Source organism: Engystomops pustulosus, chromosome 11 (genome assembly GCF_040894005.1).
Source record: "Engystomops pustulosus chromosome 11, aEngPut4.maternal, whole genome shotgun sequence".
Classification (NCBI taxonomy): domain Eukaryota; kingdom Metazoa; phylum Chordata; class Amphibia; order Anura; family Leptodactylidae; genus Engystomops; species Engystomops pustulosus.
In genome coordinates this window covers 43,227,160-43,243,245 of record NC_092421.1, presented here as the reverse complement: position 1 = coordinate 43,243,245, position 16,086 = coordinate 43,227,160, and the positions used below count along the sequence as shown (strand labels likewise).

Below are 16,086 nucleotides of genomic sequence, written 5' to 3'. Positions count from 1 at the left end.
TGAATTTTGTCCCCCTTCGGCTTCCGTAGTCCTTCGCCAACACCTCTTCACAAATAGTATATATTTTTTTCCATCAGTACGATTAGGGCATGGTATGCTGTTCTAAAATGTATATAGATCCTTTTAATTAACTTGAATAATCATCCCTATCCCTAAAGTGAAAACTGGGACGTTTTCTTCCCCCTCTTATAGATCGAACCTATTTTCCATTTAGGATACACAAAAATCTTCTTCTTTATATATACATTCATCAAGAATACATACACCTATCCAAATTTCATAACCTTTACTGATGTCATGTAATGATTTCTTTTCTCAGAACATGTGCAAAATAATAGATCTTTATTTATTCAGTTTTACTATTTATTATATTTTATCCTCTTATTATATTGGTCATGTATTTATACATACGTAGCTTTGTGTGTTCTCCAATTTTATTGCGTGAAATCTTAAACATGTTATGCCTGTCGGTACATGTCCTACTACGATCAGACTTGATGGTAATGTGATATTTTTACACAGAGGTTCTGACGTATTTCCGATGTGAAAACAAGGGTCTGTTTGCGAGTATAAATGTAAACTGATTCCATTATCTGCTCTATACAAATTGTTTTTTTTAACCTGATGAAGGCATTAGTCCAATGCCGAAATGGTAATTTTAACTGTATAACGAATAAAAACATTTTAAGTTTTTGGAAGATGCACCTATAAAGTGGATAAATTCTTTGCTTGCTAAATATCAGATTGTATTATCCAACAGGTGAAACATGTGGACATCGGTTTCCCAGGACTCTACATCCACTGTGAGCTGCGCTTCCCAGAGAAAAAAAGACCCCTTTCATATGCATGATAACCTTATCACACAAGGTGAGCACCCCAGCATGTTTTACTAATACACTTTTGTCTGTACCTGCACTTGAGTCTCCTGCGCTTTGTTGCTTCTTATACCCTCCAGTCCATATTTCTGCTATACACATGAGATAGACACAGACATCAGCTTCACAGACTTTGGCATTTAACAGTTAAACACCCGCTATCAGAGCTCACTCTGACCGTGGGTGTTACACTGGGATGATATTAGTTACAGCTGACACCTAATGTATTTCGAAGCATGCCCAGCTCTGATCTCAAGCTGAGCCAACATCAGCTCTGTGTCTGATATATCGGACGCTGAGCGCTAAGTTACAGCACTCAGTGTTCAATATATCAAATGCAGAGCATTAATAGGTTAAGCATGACCACCTAAAATTTGAATTTAAAGTAGACAAGTGTACACAAGGAATAATATTATTATTAATGGTCATTATGTAGCTTATATATTACTTTTTCTGGAGCTACTATCTCTGCAGGTTAGTACCTGCAGAGATGATAGCTCCAGAAAAAGTAACATATAGGATCTAGTGATCCTAAATAGAGATGAGCGAACATACTCGTCCGAGCTTGATGCTCATTCGAGCATTAGCGTACTCGAAACTGCTCGTTGCTCGGACGAATACTTCGCCCGCTCGAGAAAATGGCAGCTCCCGCCGTTTTGCTTTTTGGCGGCCAGAAACAGAGCCAATCACAAGCCAGGAGACTCTGCACTCCACCCAGCATGAGGTGGTACCCTTACACGTCGATAGCAGTGGTTGGCTGGCCAGATCAGGTGACCCTGGAATAGACTAGCCCCTGCCTGCGCTGCTCGGATCATTCTGTGTCTGAATGCCGCTAGGGAGAGAGCTGCTGCTGGTCAGGGAAAGTGTTAGGGTGTTCTATTAGAATAGTGTTAGGCAGGAGTGATTCTACAAGAACTCAACAGCCCTTCTTAGGGCTACAATAACGTTATACTTTTTTTTTTTTTTATTTGCAGCTAGTACCATATTGTGAGGAATTTGCAGGGGGACTTGCTACCGTTGTGTTTAGCTCTTAGTGACACACATATCCACCTCAAACACCAAAGTGGGAAAATTTATTAGGGGTTTGATTTCAATTAGGCAAAGTCTGCCATTTACTTTTTATTTTACGTTTATTTTTTCATAACTCAGCGTCATCTCATCTGGCATAGCAGTGTGCTTTCATACTTGGCTAGAAAATAGCCATAGGAGAATCCAAACGGCTTACTTAGGCCTACAATAGCGTTATATATTTTATTTCTGGTTGATCTGCTGGTGGCTGGTCTTGCTGCAGTGCATCTACTACCATATTGTGAGGACTTTGTAGTGAGACTTGCGACCGTTGTGTTTAGCGCTTAGTGACGCACATATCCATCGCAAAGACCGAAGTGGGAAAATTTATTAGGGGTTTGATTTCAATTAGGCACAGTCTGCCATTTACTTTTTATTTTACGTTTATTTTTTCATAACTCAGCGTCATCTCATCTGGCATAGCAGTGTGCTTTCATACTTGGCTAGAAAATAGCCATAGGAGAATCCAAACGGCTTACTTAGGCCTACAATAGCGTTATATATTTTATTTCTGGTTGATCTGCTGGTGGCTGGTCTTGCTGCAGTGCATCTACTACCATATTGTGAGGACTTTGTAGTGAGACTTGCGACCGTTGTGTTTAGCGCTTAGTGACGCACATATCCATCGCAAAGACCGAAGTGGGAAAATTTATTAGGGGTTTGATTTCAATTAGGCACAGTCTGCCATTTACTTTTTATTTTACGTTTATTTTTTCATAACTCAGCGTCATCTCATCTGGCATAGCAGTGTGCTTTCATACTTGGCTAGAAAATAGCTATAGGAGAATCCAAACGGCTTACTTAGGCCTTCAATAGCGTTATATATTTTATTTCTGGTTGATCTGCTGGTGGCTGTCCTTGCTGCAGTGCATCTACTACCATATTGTGAGGAATTTGTAGTGAGACTTGCGACCGTTGTGTTTAGCGCTTAGTGACGCACATATCCATCGCAAAGACCGAAGTGGGAAAATTTATTAGGTGTTGGATTTCAATTAGGCACAGTCTGCCATTTACTTTTTATTTTACGTTTATTTTTTCATAACTCAGCGTCATCTCATCTGGCATAGCAGTGTGCTTTCATACTTGGCTAGAAAATAGCCATAGGAGAATCCAAACGGCTTACTTAGGCCTACAATAGCGTTATATATTTTATTTCTGGTTGATCTGCTGGTGGCTGTCCTTGCTGCAGTGCATCTACTACCATATTGTGAGGAATTTGTAGTGAGACTTGCGACCGTTGTGTTTAGCGCTTAGTGACGCACATATCCATCGCAGAGACCGAAGTGGGAAAATTTATTAGGGGTTTGATTTCAATTAGGCACAGTCTGCCATTTACTTTTTATTTTACGTTTATTTTTTCAAAACTCAGCGTCATCTCATCTGGCATAGCAATGTGCTTTCATACTTGGCTAGAAAATAGCCATAGCAATAGGATAGCATCGTTTGGTTTTAAAAACTAAAAAACACAAAAAGACACAAAAAAAAGTTAAAAAAAATTAAAGTTATAACTTTCATTTTCAAAATGTTTAACCCGAGGGCTAGGGGTAGAGGACGAGGGCGGGGACGTGGGCGTCCAACTACTGCAGGGGTCAGAGGCCGTGGTCCTGGGCGGGGTGAGACACCACCTGCTGCTGAGGGAGCAGGGGAACGCCGCAGAGCTACACTCCCTAGGTTCATGTCTGAAGTTACTGGGACTCGTGGTAGAGCACTGTTGAGGCCAGAACAGTGCGAACAGGTGATGTCGTGGATTGCCGACAATGCTTCGAGCAATTTTTCCACCAGTCAGTCTTCCACGCAGTCCACCCATGTCACCGAAATCGGCACTCCTCCAGCTCCTGCACCTCAGCCTCCTCCCCCCAGTCTGCCCCCTCCCAGGAAAATTTGGCATGTGAACCGGCATACTCTGAGGAACTGTTTTCTGGACCCTTCCCACAGTCACAAACCACTTGTCCGGTTGCTGCTGAGCAATTTTCCGATGCCCAGGTGGAAAACCAGTCGCAGTCTGTGGGTGATGATGACCTTCTTGACGTAGTGGAAGAAGTGTGTAAAGAGGTGTCCGACGATGAGGAGACACGGTTGTCAGACAGTGGTGAAGTTGTTGTCAGGGCAGGAAGTCCGAGGGGGGAGCAGACTGAGGGATCGGAGGATGATGAGGTGACAGACCCAAGCTGGGTTGAGAGGCCGTGTGAACACAGTGCTTCTGAGATGGAGGAGAGTCCTCGACCAGAACAGGTTGGAAGAGGCAGGGGTGGGGCCAGATGGAGAGGCAGGGCCAGAGCAGGTGCATCAGCGCCAAATGTGTCACGTAGTGAAGCTCCCGTGGCGAGGGCTCCCGCGGCGAGGGCTAGATTTTCAGAAGTCTGGAGGTTCTTTAAGGAAACACCGGATGACCGACGGACTGTGGTGTGCAACCTTTGCCAAACCAGGATCAGCAGGGGTTCCACCACTACTAGCTTAACTACCACCAGTATGCGCAGGCATATGAATGCTAAACACCCCACTCAGTGGCACCAAGCCCGTTCACCTCCGGCCGTGCACACCACTGCTCCTTCCCCTGTGTCAGCTGATAGTCAGCCCCCTGCCCAGGACCCTGGCACAAAAACCCCATCGTCGCCTCCACGATCCTCCACAGCATCCACCAGCGTTCAGCTCTCCATACCCCAGACGCTGGAGCGGAAACGGAAATATAGTGCAACCCACCCGCACGCCCAAGCCCTTAATGTCCACATCTCCAGATTGCTTAGCCTGGAGATGCTGCCCTATAGGCTAGTAGAGACCGAGGCCTTTCGCAACATCATGGCGGCGGCAACTGCTGAGCCTAGGCGATAAAAGGCACACCACCCAAGAACTATTACAGGGCATCACGGTGCAGACTGATCTGTGGCTGGCACCGCTGAACCTGAAGCCAGGCATGGTTGTGTGTGACAACGGCCGTAACCTGGTGGCGGCTCTGCAACTCGGCAGACTGACACATGTGCCATGCCTGGCCCATGTGTTAAATCTGATAGTTCAGCGTTTCCTCAAGACATACCCCAATCTGTCTGATTTGCTCACGAAGGTGCGCCGCATCTGTGCGCATTTCAGGAAGTCCAGCACAGATGCTGCCACTCTCAGGGCAGCGCAGCGCCGCCTCCAACTGCCCGCTCACCGACTGTTGTGCGACGTGCCCACGAGGTGGAATTCAACATTAACCATGTTATCCAGAGTTTACCAGCAGCGCAGAGCGATTGTAGACTGCCAGATGTCAACTTCCACCAGAACTGGTAGTCAGGTCAGTCAGCTTCCTCAAGTCTACAATGAGGAGTGGATGTCTGATATCTGTCAGGTGCTGAGTAACTTTGAGGAGTCAACACAGATGGTCAGTGGCGATGCCGCCATCATCAGCCTCACCATCCCGCTGCTTGGCCTGTTGAAAAACTCTCTGATCAGCATGAAGTCGGAAGCTTTGCGCTCGTCACAAGAGACGGGGGAAGAAGATTCCCTTGTTGATAGCCTCAGGTCTGTTTCTCAGCGCATATCGGAGGAGGTGGAGGAGGATGAGGAGGAAGAGGAGGAGAATGTTGGCGACACAAGAGGGGAGCATTGCTCAGACCTTCACTGTTCAGCGTGTATGGGCAGAAGAAGAGGAGTTGGAGGAGTTGGAGGAGGAGGAGATGGACAGTCAGGCCAGTGAGGGGAGTGAATTCTTTCGAGTTGGGACTCTGGCGCACATGGCAGATTTCTTGCTAGGCTGCCTATCCCGTGACCCTCGCGTTCAAAGAATTTATTCCAGCACCGATTACTGGGTATTCACTCTCCTGGACCCACGGTACAAGCAAAATCTTTCCACTCTCATCCCTGGAGAGGAAAGGAGTGTGAGAATGCATGAATACCAGCAGGCCCTGGTACACAAGCTGAAACAGTATTTCCCTTCTGACAGCGCTAGCGGCAGAGTGCGTAGTTCTGCGGGACAAGTAGCGAGGGAGAGTAGGCAAGCTGGCAGCTTGTCCAGCACTGGCAAGGGTACGCTTTACAAGGCTTTTGCTAGCTTTATGTCACCCCAGCAAGACACTGTCACCTGTCCTCAGTCTCCGCAGAGTAGGGCTGATCTTTACAGAAAGATGGTGAGGGAGTACGTAACTGACCATACCATCGTTCTAAATGATCACACAGCTCCCTACAACTACTGGGTTTCAAAGCTGGACATGTGGCACGAACTGGCGCTGTACGCCTTGGAGGTTCTTGCCTGCCCTGCCGCTAGCGTCTTGTCCGAGCGGGTTTTCAGTGCAGCTGGTGGCATCATCACCGATAAGCGTACACGCCTGTCGACTGATAGCGCTGACAGACTGACGCTTATTAAGATGAATAAAGCCTGGATTTCTCATAATTTCCAATCTCCACCAGGTGAAGGAAGCTCAACCTGAATAATTCATGCACTCCTCCTCCTCATTTTCCTCCTTCTCCTCCTTTTTGTACACTAAAGCAGAGGAAACTGGCTATTTTTTGACAGGGCCCACTGGCTCTAGCTATAGTACTTTATGCATTTAATTTTTCTGGAGGGCCACCTACCCGGTCCTCTGTTTTAAACAATTTTTGGGACTGCCACATACAGGCACTCAATCTATTCAATTTTTCTGGAGGGCCACCTACCTGCTCCTCTGGTTTGAAAACTTTTTTGGACTGCCACATACAGGCACTCAATCTATTTCATTTTTCTGGAGGGCCACCTACCTGCTCCTCTGGTTTGAAAACTTTTTTGGACTGCCACATACAGGCACTCAATCTATTTATTTTTTCTGGAGGGCCACCTACCTGCTCCTCTGGTTTGAAAACTTTTTTGGACTGCCACATACAGGCACTATCCAAATTAAATTGTCTCCATAGCAGCCTCCACACGTTGTCTCCATTGCTACCTCCAAAAGTCGTCCATATAGCTGCCTCCATACATCGTCCCCTTATCAAACGAGGTGTGTCAGGCAGAAATTTGGGTTGTTTTCATGGATTCCACATCAAAGTTGTTAACTTTGTCGCCACCCTGCTGTGTTATCCACAAAATATACTGGCAAACTTTTACCATTTACGGATATTATTTCAGCGCTTCTTGCGCATCTGTTTACATTCCCCTCACCCGCCATATCCCAAACTTATAAGAACGCTACTACACTTAACTTGGTGGAGGCTGGGACCGAGTCTGACCCTGGGGCTGGTCATATACTGCCGACGCCGAGGATTGCGGGGCCTACTTCGGTCCAGGTCTCAAAGGCCTACTATACCTCCTCCTCCTCCCACCCCTCCTCCACCTCCTCCTCCTCCGAATTACCATCCTTGGGCATGGCGCCATCAGTCGGTAGCTCTAGGCACAGCAGCAGTGCCGTCGCTAAGCGACAGCAGGCGGTGCTCAAACTGCTGAGCCTAGGCGATAAAAGGCACACCGCCCAAGAGCTATTACAGGGCATTCCACATCAAACTTGTTAACTTTGTCGCCACCCTGCTGTGTAATCCACAAAATATACTGGCAAACTTTTATCATTTACCGATATTATTTCAGCGCTTCTTGCGCATCTGTTTACAGTCCCCTCACCCGCCATATCCCAAACTTATAAGAACGCTACTACACTTGATCTTATACAAAAGGTTCTTAGAAGTGCTGTTTGGGGAGTAGCCTAGAGACAGGGGCTTGGATTGGCGAAAGCTCGCCTGGAAGCGGAGCGCCAGCTCCATCCCAAGATCCAACTAACATAGTTTTAACTGCAGCACCTTTAATCTACTACTAGTTCACTGCCTCCATAATAATAATAATAATAATCTTTATTTATATAGCGCCATCATATTCCGTAGCGCTTTACAAATCATAGGAAACAAATACAAATGTAATGTAACAGAGCACAACATTTGTATGGAACAACAGGAGTGAGGTCCCTGCTCGCCAGAGCTTACGGTTTATGAAGATGATGGGGTAACACGAGGTAAAAGAGTATTTAATGGTCAAGCCATTCTTCTTAGGGAATAGAACAAAATATAATAAATGGAATTGCTGTCGCTTGAACCACTCAGCCGTCATCTTATTTACCAGGTCCAGGGTGAATGGGACTGCAGAGAAGTCTGGTGCCTGTTGGTTGCTGGATAACAGATGGGAGGACGACACAGGACGGGTTAGTAGAAGAGTTAAAACTTCATGCAGTTAATGAGTGTTATAGGCTTGCCTAAAGAAATGGGTTTTAAGAGCACGTTTGAAACTTTGGAGGTTAGGTATTAGTCTGATAGTCCGGGGCAGAGTATTCCATAGAATTGGTGCAGCTCTAGAGAAGTCTTGGAGACGCGAGTGGGAGGTCCGCACTAGGGTAGAGGTTAATCTAAGATCACTGGCGGATCTAAGAGCACGGGTTGGGCGATAGACTGAGATACGAGAGGAGAGGTAGGGGGGTGCAGCATTATACAGAGCTTTATGGATGAGGGTTATTATTTTAAACTGTATTCGAAAGGAGACTGGCAGCCAGTGCAGCGACTGGCATGAACTGTAGGCATACATGGTCCCCTTATCAAACGAGCTGTGTCAGGCAGAATTTTGGGTTGTTTTCATGGCTTCCACAACAAACTTGTTAACTTTGTCGCCACCCTGCTGTGTAATCCACAAAATATACTGGCAAACTTTTATCATTTACCAATATTATTTCAGCGCTTCTTGCGCATCTGTTTACATTCCCCTCACCCGCCATATCCTAAACTTATAAGAACGCTACTACACTTGATCTTATACAAAAGGTTCTTAGAAGTGCTGTTTGGGGAGTAGCCTAGAGACAGGGGCTTGGATTGGCGAAAGCTCGCCTGGCAGCGGAGCGCCAGCTCCATCTCAAGATCCAACTAACATAGTTTTAACTGCAGCACCTTTAATCTACTACTAGTTCACTGCCTCCATACATCGTCCCCTTATCAAACGAGCTGTGTCAGGCAGAATTTTCAGGTGTTTCACCAGATACATAGTGGAACGCGGCCCATCTGTCGCCGCCATGCTGGAGACCTGAAGTTGCAATTATAGCAGCGCAATATGGATGCCCCATACTGTCGCTCTTAATCATGGAACCATTTCCGTAAAAACAATTAAAAATAGAACCACTATGCTATTCCATTATTCCTAGGTGAAATATTCAAACGACCCGGCCTGCTTTGAAAATTATAATTTTTTCAAAGTAAACGCTTCTGGCCCCCAGGCCCATTTTGGGTGGGGAGGAGCCGAGAGACAGGGGCTTGGACAGGCGAAAGCTCGCCTGGCGGTGGACCGCCAGCTCCATCCCAAGATTAGGCAGCCTCAGAGGCATCCATGCATGCTGCCCCTGCTGTTTCCTGTCCATTTTGCCTGCATGATCCTCCACAGCGTCCACCAATGTCTCATTTCAACTCTCTATACCCCAGACGCTGGAGCATGAGAGCATATGCAGCACATCATCCCCTTATCAAACGAGCTGTGTCAGGCAGAATTTTCAGGTGTTTCACCAGATACATAGTGGAACTCGGCCCATCTGTCGCCGCCATGCTGGAGACCTGAAGTTGCAATCATAGCAGCGCAATATGAATGCCCCATACTGTCGCTCTTAATCATGGAAGTTGTCTCCATGGCTGCCTCCACATGTCGTCCTCTTATCAAAAGAGCTGTGTCAGGCTCATTTTTTGGGTGTTTCACCAGATACGTTATGGAACTTGGTCACTATGTCGCCACCATGCTGTGTTATCGACTAAATATACCTTCAACCTTTTGTTCACATAGGAAATCATTTCACCTCCTTTGGTGAAACCTGAGTCCATTTAGGGTATGTCGCCATGAGACTCTCTAGCCTGCCACTGCTGCCGCTGCCTCTGCATGCCGTCCCCTATAGTGTCAGGGTCAATTATTGCATGTTTTAGATGCTATCTAGCCTCATTCGGTCACTCTGTCATGGCCATGCTGTTGCCCAAAATTTTGGCATAATGGTGCGATTAAGCAGCCCCAGAGGCATCCATGCATGCTGCCCCTGCTGTTTCCTGTCCATTTCCGTGGTGTTTCCATCCTTTTCTGAGGTTCCCAGGTGTTTGGCCAAGCTTCCCTGTGCAGAGCCTTGGTCCCCTTGAAAAATGCTCGAGTCTCCCATTGACTTCAATGGGGCTCGTTATTCGAGACGAGCACTCGAGCATCGGGAAAAGTTCGTCTCGAATAACGAGTACCCGAGCATTTTAGTGTATTTTAATGTATCAGTACCTACAGTTCTCAATATAAAAAGGTTGCCAACATTGCCAGAAAATACTTACCTATATACTTACTTTAATGCCATTCTTAAGTCTAGTGTCTTACCGTCACCCCTACCCTTCGTAGTATCCTTTCTCCCCAAAAGTTTTTACAATCAGCAAGTAAAAAAAACATGGCTTCACCACAATAGTAGTTATTGCTGCAGGAGGCACAGATGCAACTTGTGCTACCTTATGCATGACCTCAGCACCTTTTCTTTTGGAGTATGTGGGGGTGATAGACATAGAGCGATTCTCAAATCGCTCACAAAGCTTTTTGGATCCTGACCTTGGGAACGATGTTCCCCAGTGGTCTTAATTATAAACAGGACCTTATGCATTAGGTTACTTTCACTTCTGCTGCCCCTTCTTTTACCAGTTTCTTTCCTTATCACCAATTATTTTGTTTCTTCGGGTATTCTTGACTGCGGTGTTAATTATTTGTTTATATGTATTACATGACTGGTTTTATCACCGGCTGTTCTGCCTACTTGTATATATGGTATCTGATCTCCTCATGCTGTCAGGTATGAATAAAGATGCTAACACATAGTTTGAAATTTGTCACCTGCTTTTCTATTGTATTTTTTATTGCAATTTACAGTGTATTACAGCCGGGTCCTGCTAGCAGGTCCTGCTCCAGGAAGAAGATCGAGCAGCCCTGGGGCACTGGAGGACCCCCCTGGTAAGTGCTGCAGGGGAGGGTGTCCAATTCACCTGAGATGCCCCTTACAGGCTGCAATCCAGTGTGACCTAGGAATCTCTGATCGTGGGTGATAGAGGAGCGTGTCGACTATAGTATACAGCCAACATCTGCAGCCTCTGTTGCCAACTCCATTCAGGAGCCAGTGCCAGAAACTTGACGGGGAGGGGTTAAACTACCCAAAAATCTAGACAACTAACATTTACAGAATGTCTGCCTTATTTAATGGAATTATATTTTATGTGTCCTCTTCTTTTTTGAGGATGTTTTTGAGACCTTTTTTTTAATTTTCCAGAAAATTTAGGAACAAGTGACTGTGAAACTCAATAGAAACTACACCCCTCAACGTATGTAAAACAACTTCTATTAAGTCTATTAACCCTTTAAGTGTTTCACATGGGTTAAAACAAAATGGAAGTGTGAATTAGAAACTTTAGATTTTTTGGGGAAAATACATTTATTTAGACCAAAAATGACACTTTCATAATGAATAAAATGAGGCAATGCTCTGCAAAGTTTGATGCACAATTTCTCCCGAATGAACTGATACATATGTGGTAAACACTAATGGAACGTTTGAGTCCACTCATCTCTAATAGTCACTAAATGTTGAAAATCTTTTTTTTGTAGTCAAGTCAACTTTTGTCTTAATTCTTTTGTATTTTAAATACTGTGTATTATTAATTGTAAAATAAGCTTGATATTACAGGGATGGCTTGAGTTAGGTTGGATATATCTGAAAAAATCTACACAGGTTGAAGCACCAAGAAAAAAGCTAGACAAACCACAGATTCTTTGTAGAACAATAAAAAAGTAACATTAAAAGAATGAAAAAGTAATGGATGTTTCATTTTACTTCAATAAATGCCAAGAAAAAATATTGAGGCACAGCCATAAAATAAGTTGCAGCATCTCTCCGATCCGGTCTGGTACCACACTGAGCCCGTCAGTCTAAAAGTTATAGCTCTTCACAAGAAAAGACTGTTCTTCCTTGTTTTGCCCGACCTCCTCTCTTCTTCTGGGTCTTCCATGGCTGCGACTTCACGCCCCGGTCCTCAACTGGAAGACTGGGGAGGTCCTGCTGCATGGTGACACATCTACCTGTCTTGACTTCTTGCGTGTATCCCAAGTCTCTGGAGGGTCTGCCAGCATGCTTCCAAAAAAAAGGCCACTTTGCCAATGCATTGTCCCTATTATTTCCCTGTGGATTTCCTGCCTGGTGCCTCTCTTCCTAGACGCCATGTCTACCCTCTCTCTGTTCCTAAAACAGCGCCATGTCTGAGTACATCAAAGAGAACCTGCAAAGAGGTTTTATGCGCAAGTTCTCCTCTCCGGCTGGCGCTGGGTTCTATTTTGTAACCAAGAAGGATAGCTCCGTGTGTCCCTGCATAGACTATCACTACCCCCTGCCGTTGATTACTGAACTCTTTGATCGGCTGTGCGGTTACAAGGTCAATCTCATCTGGATCCGCGTGGGTGATGAGTGGAATACAGCGTTTAATACTTGTGACGGGCACTTCGAGAACCTAGTGATGCCCATTGGACTATGTAATGCTTCTGCTGTCTTACAGGAATTTGTGAAACACATCTTCAGAGATCAGCTGTATACGTGCCTTGTAGTCTACCTTGACGACATGTTGGTGTTCTCCCCAGACCTCGAGACCCATCAGTCCCACGTACAGCAAGTTCTTGGCCGCCTCCGGGCTAACAGTCTCTACGCTAAGCTGGAGAAATTTCAATTTCACCAACGCAGCCTACCATTCCTTGGCTACATAATCTCCTACAGAGGCCTCCAGATGGATCCTGCTAAACTGTCTGCAGTTCTACAGTGGCCACGCCCGGAATGTCTACAAGCCATACATAGGTTCCTGGGTTTTGCTAACTATTATCGGCAGTTTATTCAGCATTTTTCCACTCTGGTGTCTCCCATTGTGGAACTTAACAAGAAAGGTGGAAATCCCCGTGCCTGGCCCTCCTGGGCTAAAGAGGCCTTCTCCAGGTTGAAATCCACCTTTGCCTCTGCTCCTGTTCTCACTAGGCCTGACACAGAGAAACCCTTTGATCTTGAGGTGGACACGTCCTCCGTAGGAGCTGAAGCAGTGCTCACCCAGAAAGGACCTAAAGGCCGAACTCTCACATGTAGTTTCTTTTTCAGGACTTTTTCTTCCGCATAGAGAAATTACTCTATTGGAGAAAGAGAATTGTTAGCCACCAAACTTTCTATGGAGGAGTGGCGGTATCTACTTGCTCTCCATCCCGTTTGTGTGAACACCGACAGCAAGAACCTACTGTACCTCCAGGTCGTTTTTCTTCTCACACACCTGCTGATCCATTTCCAAGAACGTCAAGGCTGATGCCCTGTCTCGTGCTTTGGATGTTGTTGGAGAAGAACCAGTTTCTCGGCATATCATCTCTCATGAACAACTTGTTGTTGCAGCTCTAGTGGATCTTCGGCAGCTACCTCCCAGCAAGACATATGTTAGACCACCACTCTGGAAGATGATTCTGTCTTGAAGACATTCTTCGCGACTGGCTAGGCACCCAGGGGTACAATGTTCTGGGACTCTCATCTCCCGCTACTACTGGTGGCCTAACCTGGTCAAAGATGTTCAGGATTTCATGTGATCCTGTTCCTCCTGTGCCCGAAACAAAGTCTCTCACCTCAAACCGGCTGGACTGTTGCATCCTTGCCGATACCCAGTTGCCCGTGGTCTCTGCTGCAAGTAGATCTGGACTTTTCTTCTGCTTACCACCCTCAATCGAATGGTCAAGTAGAAATAGTGAATCAGACTTTGGGCTGTTAAATCTGCCACTTCGTCTCAGCCCATCAAGTTAACTGGCCTGATGTGCTTCCATGGGCTGCATTTTCCTATAACTCACTGGACTCTGGGTCTGCTGGCGCAGCTCCGTTCTTTTTGGTCTATGGACGAATCCCTCGTTCCCCCCCTCTTCCACTGTCTACTCCCTCCAATGTCCCAGCGGTAGTGGATCTGGTGCAGTACCTCAAATCATTTTGGGACCAGACCCACCAGTCTCTTCTCCGAGCCACTGACCGCACCAAGACCCAGGCTGATAAGCGTAGGACTCCTCCTGTCTTATCACCAGGTGACAAGGTGTGATTATCTTTCAGATATTTAAGACTGAAGATAACTAGCTTCAAGCTTGGTCCTCACTCCTTTTGAAGTTATCAAGCGCATCAACCCAGTGGCCTACAAACTCCGCCTTCCTCCACCTATGCGCATCCCGAACTCCTTCCATGTCTCCCTCCTGAAGCCTGTCATCTTGAACCACTTCTCTGAGCAATCTTCTCCTCCTGTTGCTAAGGTTGACTCCCCAGATGTCTAGAGGTTAAGGAGGTATTGGACGTAAAGACTGTGAGAGGTAAGCTTAAATCCTAGGAACTGGAGGAGAATATTCTGGACCGTAGTCTCCTCCAGAGATTTCTTGGGACCAAGAAGAGGGGGAGGCTGAAGGAGAGGGGGGTACTGTCACCGGTGTCCGCTTTGATCCATGTCACAGATCGCGGGCACACCCGTGCCCCTCTCCGTGGCGCTGATCCCACCAGCCCGCACCCACCTCTTCTGCTCCCATTCCTCCTAGGCTGCGCGTGCTCACACTTGCTGGTTTTCCTTAAAGGCCAGCTGTTACCATTATTCCCAGCCAGATCTTGGAGCTATTTTGGTGTGAAGAGAAATTATCCTAATCTTGTTCCTGAGACATTCCTTGTTCCGGTTCCCTGCCTCTGCGTTGACCTCCTGTTGTGACCTCGGACCTGACCTCTAACCTCTCCATCTCTGCCGCCTGCCCTGACTGCCTGCTTGTGTCTGACTTTGAGACTGCCCCCTGAATCTGTTCCATTAACCTTGGCTGCCACCCGAGCCTTGGTACATTGCCAGCAAGTACAAGCTATATTAAGGTAAGGGTTAATATTAATAGAGGAAAGTACTACTTTCTCCACTTAGATTGGTCCTCCCTTCTTTTCTGCTCTTTGTTCTCAACAACCTTCTGAATTTAATTTGCTAATAAGATAGACAGACAGTAACTTACTGAGGCTCATGATAATATAGAATCTCTATTCTGTACATGGCCATTGTTGGTGGACTTCTGCAAGCCAAGTCTCAATGCCTAGCACATGTCCTCATGTACTTATATGGGCTCTCGCACACTGTGGTCAATGGGTGACAACTGCCCGAAGCACAAAACCTATTGTACATCTATTGGTATCTAGGGATATCTATGGCGAGTTGAGGATATCTATAGCCATCTAGCGCTGAATTCAGCAGCTCATCCCCATGCTTTCTCAGCATGCAGCAGTAATGTCATATGACAAGGGTGACATAATCTCCGGTTCTTTAGCCTCCAACTGTACACTATGTATATATCTCATGAAATCACAGCATATTATATCACAGAATGCCTCCATGGTCTTCTAGCTATCTCTATGTATCCATGCTATGATTTCATGGATCCGATTAATGCCTACATATTGATATCCTTGGATATCAGGTATAATTATAAAGATGATTATATGGAGATGTGAGGGAAACTATTTTTAGCTAAAAGAAGGGTGTCAGGTTGTTGTTCTCTATGGGAACCTGTCACTAGCTGTTTTTGCATTTAAATTTTTCACTCCCCACCTTCAAAAATCTATAACTGTTTTATTTTTTCATGTAAAGAGTTGTGTATGGGCTTGTTTTCTGCGTAAAATATTTCACTCATAGTGACGATATTTATTATTCCATGTTGTGTACTGGGAAGTGGGAAAAAATTCTGAATGCAGTGAAAATGATGAAAAAACGCATATTCTTCATTTTGTTATGGGCTTGGATTTTACATCTTTCACTGTGCTCCCCAAATGACATGTTTACTTTATTCTTTGGGTCAGTACGATCACGGAGATAAAAAATTTGTATAGGTTTTATAATGTTTTCATACATTTACAAAAAGGAAAACCACAAAAAACATTCTTAATTTTGCTGTCTTCTGGCCCTAATAACTTTTTCATGCTGTGAACAGAGCTCTGGATGGTGTAAATTTTTTCTACTTTTGATGATGTTTTCAATGCTATCATTTATAGGACTGTGTAACCTTTTGATCACTTTGTATTGAATATTTTATATTTTTCAAAATAGCAAAAAGTGCCATTTGCGACTGTGGACGCTATTTTCCTCTACAGGGTTAAATGTGTTGAAAAACCGTTATTAT

At 45.4% G+C, this 16,086-nt stretch overlaps 1 long non-coding RNA gene across 2 annotated transcripts in view; it reads left to right on the top strand.

Moving 5' to 3' along the window:
• Positions 1-16,086, top strand: part of LOC140106193 (uncharacterized) — a 256,084-nt gene that overhangs the window by 179,634 nt on the left and 60,364 nt on the right. Inside the window, exons 3-5 of one of the 2 annotated variants that reach the window (XR_011850719.1) lie at positions 761-867; positions 10,783-10,863; positions 11,177-11,229. This is a non-coding gene — a long non-coding RNA (uncharacterized lncRNA). Of the gene's footprint in view, positions 1-760; positions 868-10,782; positions 10,864-11,176; positions 11,230-16,086 lie in introns of those variants that run through there. The other variant, XR_011850718.1, reaches the window with a different exon arrangement.